Source organism: Spea bombifrons, chromosome 2 (genome assembly GCF_027358695.1).
Source record: "Spea bombifrons isolate aSpeBom1 chromosome 2, aSpeBom1.2.pri, whole genome shotgun sequence".
Lineage (NCBI taxonomy): Eukaryota > Metazoa > Chordata > Amphibia > Anura > Pelobatidae > Spea > Spea bombifrons.
In genome coordinates this window covers 17643973-17665008 of record NC_071088.1, presented here as the reverse complement: position 1 = coordinate 17665008, position 21036 = coordinate 17643973, and the positions used below count along the sequence as shown (strand labels likewise).

Genomic DNA, 21036 nt, shown 5'->3' with positions numbered 1-21036 from the left:
TGTTTTGAAAATAAAGATATAGGGTTTTATAAATAATGTTTAATCAACAACAATTGTAACAATAGTTCTAGATCGCCATTCTAAAATAAGTATGTCACCACAAGTAGAAGGTCTAACAATCAAAGTAAACCCCGAAATAATTTTATGGGCATGTGTGTAACGGCAGTGTGTATGGGGAGGTGTGTGTGTGTAAGGGCAGTATATGTGTATATGTGTGCTAATGGGCAGGTGTGTGTAAAGGCAGTGTGTTTGTAGGCTGGTGTGTGTATGGGCAGTGTATGTGTATGAGCAGTGTGTGTATAAGAGCAGTGTAGGTATTTGTATGTTTGTAAACTGGTGTGTGTAAAGGCAGGGTTGTATAAGGACAGTGTATGTGTATATGTGTGTTAATGGACAGGTATGTGTAAAGGCAGTGTGTAAGGGCAGTGTATATGTATATGTGCATTTGCATGTAAAAAAAATTCTACATTGCATTTTTTATTAGAACTAAAAGCAATTTGATGATAATAAAAACCCAGAAAAATGAGATAATATAATAAGAATCACTAGCACATCTTATAATGGCGTTTCGATTATGCCCGTAACATCTTATGATACACATCCATTTTCTTGGTATTAAAACGACTTTCTACAATTACAAAATTTACACATTTGACTTTCTACTAAATTAAAACCACTCTTCATCTGATTGAAACAGCATGATTTCACAGGGTTCCTTTATATATTTTTATATTGTTTATTATTCCATACATTATGTATTTAATCAGTTATTAATCTAAAGCAGGGAATAAATAAAGGGCCCACTAGTTGCATTAATGTACATAAATATCTGTACATCCCATAGGGGCAGGAATAGTAGAATGTTGCATTACTTTTTTAGGCCAAAGTTTGGGTTTGTCCCAATAAAGAGTAGGGAAGGACAATAATCAAAAATAATTGTTACAATGGTACCTCGAGCTTGGGGGCTCCAGCTGCCTATTCCACTAACCTCATCATAAGTGATGCATAGTAAATATCTCTTTATCAAGGAGTTCTAAGCCTTCCCTTCTTCTTTTGTCTCATCAGATGATGGTTTGAATTCAAACAAGGGTGTCTAGATAACCATATAAATGGAGTTATAGCTATCTTAAGGTGTTTAAAAATTGTGTGAACCCAAGAAATTTGGAATACTCATTCTAATTATGTTTACCCTGCCTGACCAGTTGAAGCGTGGGTGAGTCTATGACTTAAGATCAGAAATCATTTCCTTGAGCTGTGGTTAAGATTGTAGCAATCATCAAGGTTTCCTGACAAATAAATTCACAGATGTTGTAACTTGTAGTGACACCAGGAAAAGGGGAACTCATTCGTAACGGACCATGCTTCCTGACCTGTTACATTTATGTTTACTATCGCTGATCCTTTCATTAATTCTAAAGCTAGATAGAAGATCACAATCTTTTAAAGCCTGCATAATGGTAGGCACATATTTTTATTTAAAAAGGACCATCTTTTGGAAAGCCCTGACATCTTACTGTGATGCTCTAAGCAAAACATATGATAAATATGAAATGTGACTGATTTTGTTTTGTCTTTCAATTGTCTCCTGTCTCAAGTTTTTCGATGCTCCCTTATGGGCCATGTAAGAAAGGAAAGAATAAAGTGGTTTTTTTTTTTAATGAAATACAAAATAAAAATGAAAAATAAACGAAATATTGATCTCAGTGATGTCATTGCGACATCACTGGTATACATAAAATGTACGAAATCCCTAAAGTAATATAGTAAATAAAATAAATTTTAAAAATTCAAAAATATATAATATTGTATATATTAATATAATATAATAAAAGCCCTTATATCCCATTGCCCTAGCACTACATGTAAATATTTTAACCCCGCCATTCACTTCTCTCAAACGCCTTAAGCTAGAAGTATTAAAAATACTACCCTAAACAATATAAATTTGGACATTGTTCATCAGTGGCACGTACTGCGTAGAATAAATTCTTAGCAAAATTGCAAAACATTTTTTAGGTTTTAAAAAGGTCCTTACTGGCAATTTGTGGGTTTAGGGAATTGTATTTTATGTGACCCATGCTCACACCTGCAACTATCTCTTTCAAACACCAGATGGCAATACAGTCTCACAATTATCCACCCTTAGGCTCCTATAGTAACCTAAAAATGCAAAATGCCATTATTACAATATTCATGGTATCAGAAAAAAATGCTGTATTTTTTATTGATCACAGCTCTGACCTCTACATTATGTGGAAATATGTGTTGTGCCTCTAGACAAAGCATGCTCCTCTGTGTTAAACAAAAAAAAAAAATGTCATTTTTACCTTAATAAGCAATTTAATATCTGTGCTATACTTTCCAAGATAAATGAAGATGATAACCTTCCTAAAAAAAGAACTCCCATCAGCTTCAGACTGGCGATCATGGGGCGCCCCTTCCACTTTAAGGCCAACGGCCCCCTGATGACATATAAGCGAGCCGCACACCATGTTTTTATTCTGTGCAGCCTGCCATACCCAGCCGCAGGCTGCAGCACCCCACCTGGAGTCTGTGATGCTGGCATTTGCCTGGTGTGCCAGATGGTGAGTCTGGGCCTGGAGTGGCTACCACTGAAATCAGTTGGAGCCCATCTTGCACTGAAGCTGGCAGTGCACGTGCCAAGGAGCCAGGGCCGGCCGAAGACTTAAAGCCGCCTGGGGCGAAGTTTAAAACGATGCCCCCTCCCCCCGCCGACGTCGGGGGGGGGGCATTTTAAACTTGGCCGACGCCATAATCTACGATCCCCCCCCGGTACTTACCTTTAAACTGCGGCGAGTCACTTCCGGCGCTCTGCATTACAAGCCGGCACCGGGACCGAACAGGGAGACTCGCCGCAGAGGAGAGAGAGAGAGGCGCCGAGCGGGTAAGCGAAAACTACTCGGTGCCCCTCTCTCTCTCCTCCGCTTCAAAAAAAACCCAAAAAAAAGCGCTTGGGGCGGCAAAGTGCCGCCCCTTCTAAAGTGCCGCCTGGGGCAATTGCCCCAGTCTGCCCCATTATAGGGCCGGCCCTGCAAGGAGCTATATTAAAGTGAGTAAAAAAATAAGTTTCCCTTTAGATTTTACAATACATAAAAAATGTATAGAACAGTATAGTGCTTACTGTGGAGTTAAAAAAGGCCTTTCAAATTTGTAGTGATGCCTATTGCCTATAAACTAGAACTGTGCTGGTCCCAGAGGATTCAAATACAACATGGTGATGTTCTAAGGCTATATTTTGCTATAAGAATACTAATCTCTGCCGGTGTTCCAACAGCCTACATGTATTTTGATAATGAGAAAACCTTAGCTGGGATATAACCTTCTGAGAGCCTCCAGGACACCATTGCAAGGAGCCCTTCTTGTCCCTTTGTTTCTTTTCCACTCTTTATGTCCCTTTCCCCTCTTTATGTTCCTTTCACTTATATCTATGTGTAACAATATAAATAACGTGAAACCAAGTATATCCAATCATCACAACAATAATAATCCATCAATATCCCACTTAAACATTGTAGCCTCTTATGAAGTGACATATGTCCAAGGGAGGGGTTGGTGGAGCTGGTGCTAGGGGCCTACATGACCTCGCAGTAGTGGAGACAGTGTGGCCAAGAAGGCCCCCGCCCTCCCTGCTCTCTCAGGTAAGAGGGTAGGGTTGTCAGGCCCCTCTACCCGCAGGCCTGGTACACTTGTACCTGTTGTACCCCCTGATGGCGGCCCTGGTAGGGAGTCTTTAGAATTCTACTGTGTTCAGCATGCATAGTTTGCATTTCAAGTCCTGCCAGCTACATGTGACATCAGGGGCTAAGGCCGGAGATGCCTCCCCATGTTGTAAACTACATCACAACCAAATCCTACAGGCTAGAACAATCCTCCATGAATTAGGTAATTGGTCTACACCACCGGGACCATGAACACAACAGTGAGCTGTAATACTGTTTTGTAAATACAGTGAGTACGATACACATAGTAAAATAAGGTTGTGGAGCATCATGGGTTACTGGTCCACCAGGCATTTGCCCAGTTTGTCAGATGATCAGTCTTGGCCTCTAGGAAGCAATTTCTTCAGTTAATTTTAGCTATTTTGAGTTTATGGAGTTGAAAATATCTAGTTATACTTTATACAATTATATTTATACTGTTCTTAGTAAACATCTGTGAGAGTGTGAACCCCAGGGAGATGATTAGCATGGCATCTGAGTACAGCTGCTATGCAGATTATACATATGGGTCCCTGGGGTGGAGCAATTGGAGAGCAGGGTGGGCCAATGCTCCATTTCCCCATTTTGTGGAAACTCCATGCCAGGTTTTCCACGAGGCAAGAAGTCCACAGGATCCGGTCCGGGATTTCTATGAGGCTGACATCAGGCACAGGTGCTGGACATTAAAAACCCCTGGAGCCTGATACTCAGGGAGACTGTTGGGGGAAGAGGAAGCTCCCTGCGCTCCCAGGGCAAGGAGAGGCCCTGAACAAGATCATCCCTGAGCCAAGTGAGGCAATACCTGCCTGGACATTGTGTGTGCTGTCTGGGGAGGTTTTCCAGAGCCTGGCGTAGCTGGGTCTGGCTGGGAGGTTGAGATAGTGGGTGATTAGGCTGGTCAGTCTGCACCAGCGTAGTTTAGTTAGAGAGGGCTCCAATTGGGAGCTAGGTTTTTGTTTTATGATTTGGTTTTGGGGTTTGAGTGATTAAAAATAAAGCGCTATTTTGTTAAAAGCTGCTGTTCCTGACTCTGATTGCCCTAGAGGACTGTGCTTAGGACCCCTAAAACGTGACATGCGTGGCCCTCATGCTACAGGGTTTGTCACACATCATATCATTTTCTTGATTAAGTGGTACAGGCTGTACAGACAGTCAAATGCCAGAGGATTCCTCTGCAGGGAATGGACAGGTTTATCAAATGTGAAGACTTCATTTTCCTGCAGCAAATAACATTTTCTTTCCTCTGAATCTCCTCCTGGCTACTTCACAAACAGGGAGCTCTAAATTGCAAAGGTAAATTTCATCACCAATTATTTGCCACTAATAGTGTAGGCGAGATGGATGAAATACTTAGCAATTTCTAACGTATAATTGACTTCAGCCGGTCAAGCAAAAGCTAAATGGGTCCTGGACCTTTCCAACTCTTGTCAGCGTCTCATTTGACGGGATAATTTAAAGCCATTTTGGCTATAGTATTTTTATAGTATTTTTGACCCTCATCACAGCTAAGAAAATGCATCATTTCTCCTTGTATACTGCTGTTAAGATGAACTTATAAGGTTGATATATGAAGGGGTAATTTTCCAAGAACCAGGGTGTAAAGTGTTGTTGTCATTGTGACATAGAAGCGGATATTGATTGCTATCTTAAGAAGCTCATGATACATTTTACTAGACCACATTTTACTAGATTCAAACAGATTCCCATCTGATGATGTAACATCTACATTGGAGTCCTATTTGACGAGGGCTGTCCTTATTTTTCTTCTCTAAGTCCGAATTCATTGTGATGCGCTACGTGTTATGTCCTATTTACCCTTTGCACACAATACAATACATAACTTAATATAACGCAATAAATAATAATAATCTTAGTTCCAGGTGCCAATTCCAGTTCCTGGGCAACTTAAGGCCAGTGGCCACAAAATGATGTGGCCACCAACCGGATGCGCATGCACCTCATTAAATGTTTATATTCTCACAGAGTGCAGCCGCTCATATCCAGCTGGCAGAAGCACACTACGATCTGCCACTGGAGTAAAGATAGGGTCATATCAATCTTTCGACCCACCAGCAATTTCCTACTGTGCCAAATGTCCGGGCCTGTGTGCACATCTGCACTATGACTGTGAAAGGTCTATCAGTATAAGGAAGAAAAGACCAGGCAGTGCCCATGTTAGTGCATGCAGATGCTCATATACCTGGAGCTCATGTCATTCAACTGCAAAGTAAACATATATTCTCCAAACTTCTTGTTTTTTGCTTTACGTTTTCGTTTTTTACATTGTTTTTCTTTTTTATGGCATGTGATCTCTCTCTAACCCTCCTATTTTCCATTGGTACCTTAGGATTTAGTAATTAATTCCATTAAGTCATTAGGAGGAATAACAATTAGCAGCACCAGCCTTTTCATTTAAAACTTCAAATTGGCACAAACTGTGAACAAATACAAAGCTTTTTCTCTAGCACTTAGCTGATGAAGTTTTATGGGTCACCTAAAGAGGAACAACACTTTTAAAACCAGTTTTCTGTGCTATAGGGTAAGTGTAGAAAGTAGGGCGATCAGGGTTTAGAATTCATACACTCCTAGAAATCGTTTCATCCAGTCTATGAACTCTGTATACTGCCAATAAGCATCTGTCACAGACATTGGGTAGAAGGTCTAAGGCATAAAAATGGAAAGCCCAGGTAGTTTCAAAGGGAAAGAAGTAGGTGCATGTCAAGTGGTACTTGAGAACACAAAGGTCCTAGTTTGGTGAAATCATTTGGTACATTCAATATGTCAACTTTAACTTTCCAGGCAGTTAAGTACTTTAAAGGCTGAGGAAATGAACCCACTTTCTAATGAGCGTCCCTCCAGAGATACTTAATAGGATTCGGAGCTTCCATGAGTGTCAGCTAACTCTAGCTATTTAGAAGGTCTGACGAAGTGCCTTACAAAAAATTCAATTAATCCCCGAAAGGATAATTCTTAAAAGCAATCATATTCAGGGGGAACCGAAAACCCCACAATGAAATAGAATCAAGTCTTCAAAGTTTCAGTTATTACTGAAAGAATCTTTTCTGAATGATGCCGTTTGATCAGGCTTCCCTTTCATGAATTCATCTCTTTTGATGAAGATGAATGCAGATCTATATGCAAGCCAATATTATCAATCTGATATGATCTGAATACTCTATTAGCTTCTACAGATGGTAGTGTTAATAAGAAATGTTTATGCTTCCCCTAACCTGCTTTGCCAATGCTTGTGCACAGATGTTCATTGATTAGTTCTACCAGGCATAATACCTCCAAAAAGGAGAAACATCAATCAGCTGCAAGTATATAATCTTAACCCTTCTCAAAACAGGTAGAATCTTCATCTCTCATGTATTCTATCATTTTCGTATATTTCATGAAACTTCAAGAACTTTTAAACTTTAACCTTCATAACTCAGTCATTCAGTAGCATGATGAATGCAGACCACCATTCTCCAATTTGAGGACATGGTTGTATGCAGCTGTTAGGAAGAGGTAAGCAAATATTTCTTACACAGTGACCACTGATTGCGACAAAGATTTTTGGTGGATTTGAGGCCTTTGTTTAATCTCACCCACAATCACAATTGTTGGCTACCTTTTCAAGAGAAGACTTCCCGAAAATCTGTATAGAGTCTATTACTTTACAAAAATACTTCTAAAGGGTACACATGTCAACCAAACCCTCTGAAGAATGTATGACTTCCAACACTAAACGTTTTGACATCTTTGGCACCCCAACACCACACAGTATATTAGGTATTAAATTATGTTTGTGACATACCACCATTTTCCCAGAAATAGGGTCTGAACAATTCACACATGAAATTATGAAATTAGAATTTTAATGTTTTCAATTATTTAACACATGTTAGATTAGACAAAATATTTAATATAAATAATGTGATCAAAGGAGCTGGGGTTTTCAACCAGGAATATTTTTGAATGGGTTGGGGACATGAAAGGAAGCAGTTCATGAAGAATACAGGAAGAGTTGCCATTATGTTTACTGAGGAAGCATTAGCGGTGCTTGGTTGGCAATCACTGACAAGATGGGTCAGTATATGTATGAGTCTCTTACGTTATCTCTACTAGTGGTCATCCTTCTGTCTTCACTACAGGGACCATTGTGACAGTAGGTGATGTATATGAGACAGATGCAGCCATTTGTTAATTAATTTCGGAGCAGAATCACAGTACTTATACCAAACAGACTAGACCCATACAAAAGAGCCTGGCACAAGTGATAGATTTGATTGTAAAGGAGAAAATATGCGAACTAGCTCCTCATCAATCAAAATCAATTGAGCTCAGCAACAATTAAAATGTAGCAAACAAGACAATGAGGTTGCACCACATTATTTTCTGGTTTTAATGGACTAAATTAGACAAAAATAGATACCAGTATGTTTAACCGTCTGCATTATAAAATGTATAATAGGGATGTAGCATTAAGATCAGTCTATTTCACATATATTTTGTAAATCTCTCTTTAATTTAAATAAATACATATCGCTGTCTGGGAGGCAGTGGTCTGTTTAGGCTCAGGGCTGCCCTAGACATAGCGCAGTGCTCCAGGTGCCTGTGTAGCTTATCTTTCTGATAAGTGCTAAATATGACATCATATCCTGCCACTCCACTGCTTGACAATGCGCAGTGTGGATACAGCACTCTATTAAATTTGTGCTCCGTAATAGCTTCCACAGGATGCCCAATAGGGGGCAATTGCCCCTTCATTTGAAGACCTGTTAGACCAAGTTCCTAGGGGCAAGCATTAGGAGGGCCCTGTAGGGTCTCCCTGTAATCCATGCCATTTGTGCCATTTTGCAGCTCTTACTGGGTCCACTGTGTGGAAGTGCCAGAGTATGACATCATATGACATCAGACCTGCAGAGACGTTTAAGGAGAATGGGAAGGAGCTCAGTGCCAATAGAAGGCGTGTTGATTGCAGGTAGATACTGTGAGGATTGGTAAGAAAAAGATTGAGAGGGTAATGGATAGTATTACCTTAAAATGGGTCATGTATATTTAAGCACCATGTACCTTCAGTGTCTTAATGCAAAATCAAAAAACAATTAAAAAAAAGCATTTATATGACTGCCACAAAAACTCTTTTATCCTATTTCTGACAGTTAATGTTGGTTTTACGAGGAAAAGGAGAAGATAAAAGCCATCAACATACCTAGTCCAATCACACTGTTTGTTCAGCTGTAAATAAGCTTTAGTACATGGTTATTCCGAACAATGCAGGTTTTAGAACGAAAACGTCTTACCAGAATTATTATTGTTGTTCTGATCCCATATAACAAATTTAGGATAGTGACAAAGAATGCATGCTTAAAGAGATTATATATATAAATATATGCAAATGTTATGGAGCTTGGGTATTTTTTGCCCAATCTTGCAACATGCACTACATTCTGGTTATGCCCCTCATCTTTGGCAGAGCCAATACCCCATCCCCCCCACCCCATTTCCATAAAACAAAATCCGTGGACATCCATGTGTATTGTTTGCTTATTACAGCAAAATGCGTACTAATAGAGACATTTTTCTTTCTGGTTCTTATGGGTTAAACACATTTTTTTAGTATCTGATTCTTAACCATCTCCAAATGTACATGAAATCTAGTTAAATAGTTATGTGTATGCATGCTAACAAAACCAGCTTTTTGTTCTTCACAAGTCCACAAGGAAAAGAGGAAATGAAAAAAGGTGTATTTCATGTAGATTCCTTAATTTGTTAAATGAAAATGTACTTTGACTTGCTATATCTTGAAGATGCTCACTCGGCTGTGTGCTTTGGACATATTTACCCAAAGCGCCTCAGACATGTTCTCCTGTTCCCTGTAGAAATAACCGCACAGTTGTAAAACAGAGTGTTTACCTAGCGTTTTAGGTGATTGGAGATTCCAGTTTTGCTGAGACACTTTTCTTTTTATTAGTGTTTGTCTCTGTGGGTTATCTCATAGCTGACAATACTTTTCTTTCTGCTGTTGCAGATGTTACATTTAGATTTTTTGCCCCTTGTTACTTGACTTATCTTTTATTTAAAACAACAGACATTTACTTGCTAATCATGACTAATACATCATACATCTAATTTACCCCGGGATGCAGCCTTAGTAAAAATGAAACTAGAGAGGGGACTTGTTGTGAAACTATTACCACATTTTGCTAAATGGAGTCAATGATTAATAAGAACACTGCATGGAAAATATTTTCTTTTCTCCCAGAGGGCAGAGAGGCGACATGGGGCATATAATTTGGCACTGCAAATACATTATATATTAAATGGATGCCAGATCAAAGTGGAGGGTGTGGATACTGTTATATAGGAAAAAATAAAATACACTATATGACCAAAAGTTCATAGACACCTGGCCCTCAAACTTATATGAACTCATTCCATTACAAAACCATGGACATTAATATAGAGTTGCCCCCACACACACACCTTTGCAGCTATAACACCCTTTTTCCATGAGATTTTGCATGAGATTCCCAGCGTGCCTGGGAATTTGCGTCCATTCAGCCAAAAGAACATTTGTAAGGTCAGGCACTGATGTTGGCAAGAAGGCCTGGCTCGTAATCAGCCCTCAAATTCATCCCAATGACAATGATTGGGGTTAAAGGAAGGGTTCTGTGCAGCCACTTGAGTTCCTTCACACCATACACGTCAAACCATGACTTTATGGACCTTGCTTTGTGCAAGGGGAAGCAGTCATGCTGGAACAGGAAAGGACCTTCCCAAATTGGTTCCACAAAGTCAGAAACGTACAATTGTCTAAAATGTCTTTGTATGCTGTAGCATTAACATTACCCTTCACTGCAACCAAGGAGCCCAAATCCTGCAAAACAGCCCCAGACCATTATACCTCCTCCACCAAATTTTACACTAGGCACTATCCTTCAGCACTTGGCGGCCCCGCTTTGTGAGTGTTCGTCGTCTACCACTACTTGGTTTCCTAGACTTTGGAAGCACAGTAAGTTACATAGAGACTTAGGAGACTGGAAGCCACTGTTGATATACTAATAATTATTTAATTAGTATGTCAATTTATGATACTTTTTGTATATGATAAATGAATGGTGCTTTTAGACATTTCTTTTTTCGATTATTTCATTATTGTACCTTAAGTGCCAGCTGCCATTGAATTTGTTTAAAGAGCTAGCACTTATCTAGGTTGGTTACTCTCATTTCCAAACTCTGCTGAGTAATAGACAGTAGACTAGAATTTTGCACAGTTTGAATGCTCTAAAAATGGACATTTTGTGAGGAAATCAGCCAAATCATCTTGGGGACTGCTACACAACGGCTTCTAGAATTATTTGTCATACAATTGGCCCAACATCTCACGCTACCGAACTCCCAGTATATGCAACAAAACATTCTTTTTCATTCCACAACACATCAGTTTTAATATACTGTGAAATTTCAGCGATCAAAATAAAATGCCGTCCTTTTGAAAACAGGTAGTGGAACTGACTATATACCATACAAAATCCTGCGTTCTTAAAGTTTACCTGGGGAGATGGAGCATTGCATTCTTATTGTTTCAGTGGACCATCATTTTATTGTTATTAAGTAAAATTGAAGGAAAGTCAAGGAATGGGTAGAAAAATTAATATATCCAGACAGAGAAACCAACACGGCAAGCTCTGCACAGTGGTTGCTATGGTAGCATTAAATCAACCATATTGTTTGTAGATCTCAGGACACAAATTCCTTCCCCCAGGGCCTTGAAAATGCATAATATATGATTGATGTTAAAGTCATCATATATTTTACGAAACAACTTCTCTAACACACGACTATCTTCTCTTTTGTCTTAAACAATTTTAGTTTGTTTCTAGTTTGACCGAGGCAGTAATGCTTTATAATGGAGAATTGACGGCATAAAATGTTTTACTTTCTAGAATATTTCAAAGTTGTCTTTTAATGCTAGATTCTGAAGTTCTTGCTTCAGAATAAATAAAAACAAGACAATAGCCAAGAGTTGGTATTCTATATATAAAGATTGAGTATGTTGCATATAAAGAGAGAAAATAAACAATGTGACAATGGAAATGAACAAATACAGTAACAATTCTCTGTAGCTTGACCACGACAAAGGACATTTCACTGGAGCGTCCCTTCAATCTTTCATTGTGAATTCTTTCAGACTATAAAACGGATTACGGTGATCAATGTTGTATCTACAATTAGTCTCATAAAGAGTGGATCAGAGTTCAAAATTTAGTTTTTTATTAAATATTTTCTTGCATCTCACTTGCTACAGTCAAATCATCCTCACCACACTAGTAGGTCTTAATATTTTTTAACGTTATTGTCAGATTGTATGTTGTTAAGTTCAATGTTATATTTCATTTTCAGTGTTCTCTGTAATTCTATGGAATCTTCTGGCACTTTATAAATGAATGTGAAGTAATGTAATATACGTCTCTAGAACCAGGAATGATGGGTCTTACGTTCATAGTTTTGCTAAATAATCAGTAATAGGAATATTTTCTGTGACTCAGTATATATAATCTTGGGGTTTTTATTTAAAAAAAAACATTAAAAAGTTGACAATTACTTAAATAGGTAAAATTAATATGCTGAAAACCATGACACATTTTACTTAAGGCAATCTTAAAAAGCATCCAGAAATGCATAACAAGTTCATCAGTGCAGAAATAAATTACGGAATATGTTATTTATCATCATTAAAACCTCCCTTGTTTGGGAATCCTTGAGCAGATACGCAATATACCCACTGGGCTAATTTTACATTCTAGGCTAATAATAAAATAAAGGTTCATTAGCTGGGTCAGATAAAATATACCCGTGTATTTTTGACTGCATTAGATAGAACATTAGAGAGGAACCTGCCAACCTGTGTAGCACATCACAGCAGCACATTGTATACAGTCTATACTGAGTCTTTACATCAGGAAAAATGGGCAGACTATAATTCTATGTTAGTTGCCTAATTGATGACATTAATGAAAATAACAGGAGGTTCTAAAATATTTTGGTTTGTAAAAGCTGGATTTAATGCATTTGAGAGTTTGAAAGTTACTAGGAAGCAGGTCTTGCAGGTATGGTTGTGGAAAGGGTTGTGAAGAAAGTTGTCACCATTACTGCTACTGAACGCCCCGGGGGGGGCGCTTTTTGCAATATATACACAAAGGTGCTCTGTGACTTGTCCGTGGAGCTACGGTTAAAAATATTGTCTGAACAATAAACATAGCCTAGGGCAAGACATATCCAAAGCAAATAGCTTTAAAGCAATGTATCTGGGAATCAAATGGCATCAAAGAAGCTTTCATCTGTATGTCCATTAAACAGAATTGGCTAAGTTTTAGCAACTTAGTGTAACAGAGCAGAAAACTGAAGGTTTATTTAAATAACCATGCCAACAAGCTTCACACTATATGAACCTTCTTGACTGTAATGATCCTTCCATCAGTCGGAGTTAAATAGCAGATCTTTATGCAACATCACACACAATTTGTACAGAAAGCATCAGAAACATATGGGAATTGTTATAATACATTTTATGTGATCGGGGTTCTGAATCAAATACCGGTATGAGTCTAATAATTAAGCATAATGTCTAATAATTACAGTATAAACAAAAATATATATATGAGTATGCCCTGAGTCATGAATAATGGTGTATAACAGTTTGCTTTTGCCCCAGGCGTGATTAAGCATCTGGATATGATGTGCCAGCTTTTCCCTTCAGAAAGAGACGTGACTCTTTCAACATTATACTATATTTGGTATTTTTAATTGAATAACTGAAATATAATATATTACAAGCTTTTGGTGCTATCTTGGCCTCTTCCTTTGGTATTGTATACTATGGAATGCTGTGCTGGATATGTTGGTTAGATAAATCATCGATCTTCCTTGTAACCAGCTCACTGAGCTCCTAGTTTTGTCACAGAGACCAGTAGCAACAACCCATTAATGCCTGTTAGTTTTGTCACATGACAATTTAGCATGCCCAGTAAATTTATTAAACAGTCAACATTCTAAAGATTTAACAATTGTTTCTGTGCAGAGCAAAGACGTTCAAAAGTACTGAGAATGATGTTGTATTTGGTGAGTATACAGGGGTCCTCCTAAAATCCAGAGATATGTTCGTTTGATTAGTTGAACATATGCTAAAGGCCTGGAAAAAAACCATAAAATCTAAAAACTATATTTTCAGTAAAAGTGCCCGGAGTTCTACTTTGGGGGATGGGGGCAGGAAATCCCGCTGACATCGGTGGAAGATCCAGCTGGCGTTACAGGACACACAGTTGTTTAACCGGGAAATGGGCAGGGAGTGGGGCATCGCTATCATGGCCCTGAGTTTTCTGGTGGCGAAAACATGGAGAGTTCCCAGGTGTACTGGGTGGACCTTTATGTCTAACTATTCCCTTTCCCATCCCTTTCACGTATTTCAATGGCTAGAAATACTCCTATGCGAAAACAAAACAAAAAAACCTTCTTATCCCCTATAAGAAGGTGATGATCTTAGGGAAGGGGTGATCCGGTGCATCCTTAAGTATGTATAGAACTAACTTGTAATTATCTCTTAGCCTTTAAAAACATTAAGCAACAAAATATACAGATAAACAAATATGTGGCTGGGAACAATTCACATCTTTTTTTATTATTATTGTAATAGAACTAAAACTATGTTAACACCATTACACACTTAAGGTAATAGAGATTCACAGAAATTAAAGGAAACAAGAAGCACATAAGCACGTATTTGGTGGTTACTATGCAGAAAAAGATAAATATAGCTTACATCTCCAGGGCTACATAATGTGTAAGACGCAGAGGAACTGAATAGCAGTGTCGTTTTAGAGATCCGACTAGGAAATTAGCAGGAATACCCTACGTGATTAACTGCTCTAATGGTAAAATATATATATATTGTGTAAACCTTTTTCACAAGCTAAATTACTGTACAATGCAGATATTGAAGATGCGCAGAAACAAGCATTCTGAAATCAGAAACCCAGGAGTCCGGGTAATAAAAAAATGGATAACATCTTTAATGGATAACATGAAAGTTTAAATAATGAAAGCTTTCAGAGTCCTGTGGCTCCTTCTTCAGACCATAGTTAGCAAATAAATCACATATGAATACAGTATTTAGGGCTGTCATTCTGTTGGTTTTAAAGCCGTAATCCTTTCAAATCAATGCATGGTTGTTGTCTCTACCAGTTAACGCCTGGTGCTTCATGTGTTGTTTTAAGAACATTTTATGATTTGCTAGGGATCACCGTATCCAGAGGACGGAACAGGTCAGCGTTTGATCCTCAGTTTGTCGATTTCATTATAAATCACTGTCTTCAGGAGGAGAACTAATCCCCAGGCACCCTCAACACTTAGACATTTGTCTTCCTTTTCCATGCCCCACTTTTTCCAACTACCTCGCAATTCTCAGACAATCCTTCTGTAATCCCACATTTATTCCACACTTGGGACTGTTTAATATTTTGGCAAGTTTTGTGTTGCTTTGATTATTGGCGCTATGATGTGTCATAGTACAATACCCTGGTTTGTTTTGATGGTTTACTGTTTTATTTAGTGACTATGCACGCACGTTACACCTATACTGTATATACCTAGGAGCTTCCCTGACCAGGCTGCCTGGAGCTGTTTATCTCCTGAAGGAGTTGCTTTGTGAGGGATGGGGCTAGCCAAGCACATGGGCAGGGCTATCCAAAGCGAAGGGTGTTTTTAGCCGTGTGATGAGGAGAACTAGCTGCTAATAAGAGTCCCAAATAGCATTGAGCGTCCCAAATAGCATTGAATTGTCTGGGAGTGGGAGGAGAATAGGGCATGGAGTGGGTATGACTAAATGCTGCTCCTCTGCCACTGAGAGAAAAGTAAAGAGAGCGGAAGACATACCCAGGTAAGTTTGTTATGCGATTTATGTTCAGCGCTCTCACAGTATACCTTGTATATACTACAATGAGGGAATTTAAACATGCATGGGATAGGCATAAAGCTAATATGGATCCAAGATGTGGCAGACATTACCGCCAAATGGTGCTTCCTTACCCCAGGACGACACTCAGGAACTCCACCGAGGAACAGTAGAATCCACAGAGGAATGAAGTGAAGCAGGAGCAATGTTTGTAGCTCAATTCCTCAAATCACTAGGCACACACTTAGAGGGGACTGGGCAGCTGAGAAAGGAGCCTCCTCATGAATCTTCCATACCCCCCTCCCAATCTCAAACCTACCCTCATATGTCCATGACCCCCACACATCACAACTTCTTTTGGATCAACAGCAAGTAACAGATGTGGGAAAGACTGAACTTGATGGACACATGTCTTTTTCAGCCTGTGTAACTATGTAACTGCAAGCCTGGCTCCCCATGTTTCCAGCCCAAGGTAGTTCCCATCACACAAGACCAAAGATTGATGAAGGTGTGAGTCTTTACATCAGGAGAAATGGGCAGAATAGATGGTTCTCTGTTTCGTGAAATAAATGACATGAAACAAAAAACGTTTCCAGGTTTAACTTTTGACAACGTTTACATAGCTGTGTATTAGGCATTTGTATGTACTAAACACACACCTTGACTCCTTATCATACGGCCTGTGGTGGACAATACAATAGTTCCATCATAATCATCCAGCCAAATGTTCTAAACATTGAACGTTTGGGGAGGAACTGAGTATTGTGTAAAGTATTAAGTATCCTTTGCATGAATCTATGGGCTCAAACACCATAATACATTTTTTTTATTAAGCAATATTCCATTTTCTATATTTTCACTTAAAAAAAAATAATTCTAACCTTAATTTGAAAAAGAAGAAAATTGTAAAGTTAAGTTCTATTGACATAAAATATTTCTCGCATATGAAAGCTAACCAAACTATTTTCCATGTGCCGTGATTAGTTCCTGGCTGCGAAAATCTGTGTATTATGCAAATTGCGTCTTGAAACGAGGAAAAACAAATGGAATGAGATATTAACTAGATGTTCTTTAATGTGAATTATTTGGTTTGACAAGCGCGTTCTCATTTAATTCTAAAATACAAGTTTATAGTTTAATTCTCATTTTTATTTCAATTTATTTTGTTTTTCAAAACATGTGGAGCGGATTAATCTGTGCAAAGGGAGGGTATAATAAATTTTCTCCTGCTTCCAATAATTTTAGCCTTAAATTACCCAGTCCTGAGGTTTTTCTTAAACAACAAGTTTGAGTGGTTAGAGGGAACCGTGGTTAATTCAGAATTTGAGGGGATTCGGTGATAGCGCTTCAGTATCAGAAGACCAGGTATTCCAAAATTAAATGCAGGACATTTCCAAGAATGGGAATATGTGCCCTCAAAACAAAGAATCCATCTTATTTAAAACATGATTCACAAAATCACTATGTATCTATTTTAACTAATTTAAAGAGGAAACCTAGTCTTTGACAAGTCCATTTGCAGTATCTGTAATATATATAGATTAAATTAGTATGTATAATACATAGATTAAACAAAAACAAATAATTGTAAAGGGCCAAGCTGGACTTTCTTGCACTAGAAGCAGGCCTGAGTTGGCCTTTTATAATTCACAGTGAAATATATAAATTACAACTGCAACTTTCTGGAAATTAACCTGCAAACCTCATAATCTGGCTCGATGAATTGCCAAATGTTACGTGATCTTGCAAGCACCTAACGCATTTCATCCATTAGCATGGACTTACTCATAGGCCTGGGGCTGTGTCAGATCTATGTGAATAAATACGTTGTTCCTGGCTACATGTTGACCTGTAGCTTAGTTAATCGATAAAAAACACCACACAATTGTTGCGAGATCATGTTGACCGACATTGTAGACAGAGTAACAGTCTTACTAGTTACATAATTAAATTGATTTGATGGTTAGCAGTAGGCAAAAAGATAATGAAATAAATATAAATATCCATATGCACCCCAATTTCCTGAGACATTACAAAGTTTGAATAATTTGATTAAAACCAGTAAATAAAAAATAAGTATAAAAATAAATATAAATACTAATACATTCCTGAATTTTTATGAACCTTGTGTAATTATACATTGTAAACCTGCATGCATATACTATTATTAGTTATTATTTATTTGGTTTTATAAATCTGTGTTTTATTTGTTTTTTTTTACTCTGTTAAATATATATCCTACATTGTTTTATGTATACGTGTTGTGATAACTGTATGGTCTTAAAATATAATTCATTTGCATCATTGTAAAACTAAAATTGACAGAAACATGGGAACATAATTATAGGTGTGTAGAATTAAATATTAACATAAACCAAATATATCCATCCTAAACGTTTCTCAAGGTGGAAATGAAACCTTCCGCATGCGTGTACAAGATGCATACACAGGTAAATTGTTCCATGCCACCCTTTAGACATATCCAAACTACTACAAAAAATATATAAACTACTAAAAAAGTATTCAATAACCCATTCTGCATTTTAACCTTTTGGTTTTTGTGTACACATGTAAAAAATCCAATATGTTTCCTGTTGGCAAATGAGTTTGAAGCGATTTCTGCTCGGATGATGTTCTAACAAATTCAATATTTAAACAACTAAAGTCAGCTAAACCTTCCATAAGTGTTATCAAACTGGTGTTATAGAATCAGTCTCTCTCATGGTTCCCTGGTCCTATTTTTAAGGGCCTACTTGTGCGACATACACACTGTAGGTGACATACTTTGTGTGTGATCAGATAAAAATAAAAAATTCTGTGTTACAACCGGAATAAGATTTTAGGTCGTACCGCATTCACCGTGACTGTTGAGTTAAAGTCACCTCCATATATTTGCCACATATACATATACAGTTTGAGGACACTTTAAACTCCATACGGAAGGTTTAGCTGACTTTAGTTGTTTAATTGTTGAACTTTCAAACCAATTACCCATATACCCAATATTGTTACAAACATTTTGCCAAACCCAGTTAGACTGCACAGAGCACAGCAAGCTAGATTTATAAGGCAAAATCCTGTGTGTTCATATCTGAAAGCCTACCGAAAACCACCCATACGGGAAGGTTTCACTAACACGACGAATTCTGCATTCAACTACTTTCTCACTGTGTTAAAAACAATTTGGTATTGGTTTAAATTGTTGGTGTATAAACAAAGGCTTATATAATGCTTCCCATACACCTTGGTTTCAGAAAGTTGCTGCATCTGTCAAACAGAGTAAATAACAATGTCATTTCAGGAACTGGTTTCACTGCAGGAGGCGAGTTCCTTTCTGTGTTCCAAATTCTAGAAGGTCTTTTCATGAAAATACAAAAATCAATGGAAAAATTTGTTCCTTTACAGCAACACCTCCAACTCTCAAGAATGAATTGGCAAGCTACAATTCATCTGAACAAATCCCAATAGACATTAAGTGCTGCAAGAGTAAAGTAATTGAATAAATTATTTTCCTGGGCAGAAGCACTTAATGCTATACACACAGTCTTTAAATTAGACTTATTTACTAGGATACTTCAGTCCTTTTAACAATGTAGGGAGGTTTTTAAATGTCCTCCCCTCAGTTTTAAAATATGTTCACGATAAGGAAATATTATATATATATGTATTAATTTATGTAGCAATTTAAGATTAAAGGTTTTTCACTGAGAAGAAACAGAGTGTTCTCTAATGTCCTGAAATGAAATGACACTGAAGATCTTTTTGAATCTCACAGTGAATTTGGGTTATACGGTGAAGCCTCGGCATGGCACATGACAAATGATGATGAAAATCAATGTCAGTCATCATTTATGTTGTCCAAGTAAATCGAAAATTGTTAACATCTAAGTTTTCATGGTGTTATTCGATTAGCTCAAGGATTTACTTGTAAAGATTTTTTGTAAAGAACCAATTGGGACAAAGTGCTAAGAGAGATTGTAAAACAATCATCAGGAACATTACTAATTACTAATTGTCATGATGATTACTCAACATTTACAACTTTATAGAACTTATAGACATAGACTTAGATTCCCTGCACAGTGCCATGTGCACTAAGGTCTTATACAAGTTTAGGAGAACACAAGAACACTACACTCTGGCTAGGCTGTAAGAGAAGAAACCAATGCCCTTCAACTGTATCTCTTCTCTCTAAAATGAACTGGGTTGACTCATCCTGGGCCCTTTTTAATCTCTCTCTCTATTTATAATATTACAGATGGATGGAGCCAATAAATCTCAATACCCCCCCCCCAAAAAAAAATAATTAACATTACTATGTCATGCTTGGAAAAGAAATATCACTGCAACAACATTTTCATAACTATAAATAGATTATTTGATAAATGCATTTCTTTTTTAATGAACAGCCTTGCAGCCCACAGGTAATTCTACCATGATCAGGATTTGCAACTCTTTAGAGTTGTTCTCCCATGTGTTCAGACATTCAAACTGAAAATGGATTAGTAATCTGAATCTGATCCAGCGCAATTTTCATTTATTCTATAGCTGCAAAAATTACATATTAAAAATTTGGATGCCTACCAGATGATCAGTGATTGGATTTCAGGCACAGCAGATGTAACAGCTGTTACTATAGAAAGTAATTAGTATTGATGCAACAAAAATTGTTAGGTAAAACATTGTTCATTGATTTATAGTATCTCACCAAAATGAGTACACCCCACCCATTTTTGTAAATATTTTATTATATCTTTTCATGTGAAAACACTTAAGAAATTACACTCTGCTACAATGTAAACTAGTGAGTGTACAGTCTGTATGTCAGGCCCCATTCAGGCTGCGGAGCTGCTTGTCTCGCTACAGTTCCCCTGTCTCGCTACAGTTCCCCTGTCTCGCTGTAATCCATTCCAAGATTTCCTTATGCTCTGTCCTGTACTTCTGATTCTATGATTCCAGTCCTGCTCTTAGCTTCAGCTTCTGTTTCCGTTATAAGGTGTGTCCCACCTGTGTGTTCTGTTTGTCTCAGTCTGCAGTCTCTAGGTCTTTATCTCTGTTCTGTGTTGAGATTCAATGTTTAGTTTCAGCTTATTGGTAATTCAGTAGGCAATAGGTTTAGTGCTAGGACCTACCGAATATTGGAGTACTTTGGCGTAGTGGTGGGCTAAGCATACTATGGCCATAAGATGTGACTGAATCTCCAATGGTTATCTGATAGTCCTAGGCTAGTCCTGTATTTATTTGTGTCAGTCTTTTATGTGCCTTTTGCCCTATCTTCCCTGAATCATCTGAGGATTTCGGTTCCTTTCTCCTCTCCCCATGTCCCAGTTTAAGATATCCTATCCTTGCTTAAAGGAGAAGTGTCTGAGGATCTCA

At 37.9% G+C, this 21036-nt stretch overlaps 1 long non-coding RNA gene across 1 annotated transcript in view; it reads right to left on the bottom strand.

Moving 5' to 3' along the window:
- The window catches only part of LOC128474605 (uncharacterized), a 208478-nt gene extending 200744 nt beyond the window's left edge, over positions 1-7734 (bottom strand). The window contains exon 1 of the long non-coding RNA XR_008346375.1: positions 7724-7734. This is a non-coding gene — a long non-coding RNA (uncharacterized LOC128474605). The remainder of the gene's footprint in view (positions 1-7723) is intronic.
- Positions 7735-21036: the final 13302 nt, after the last annotated feature.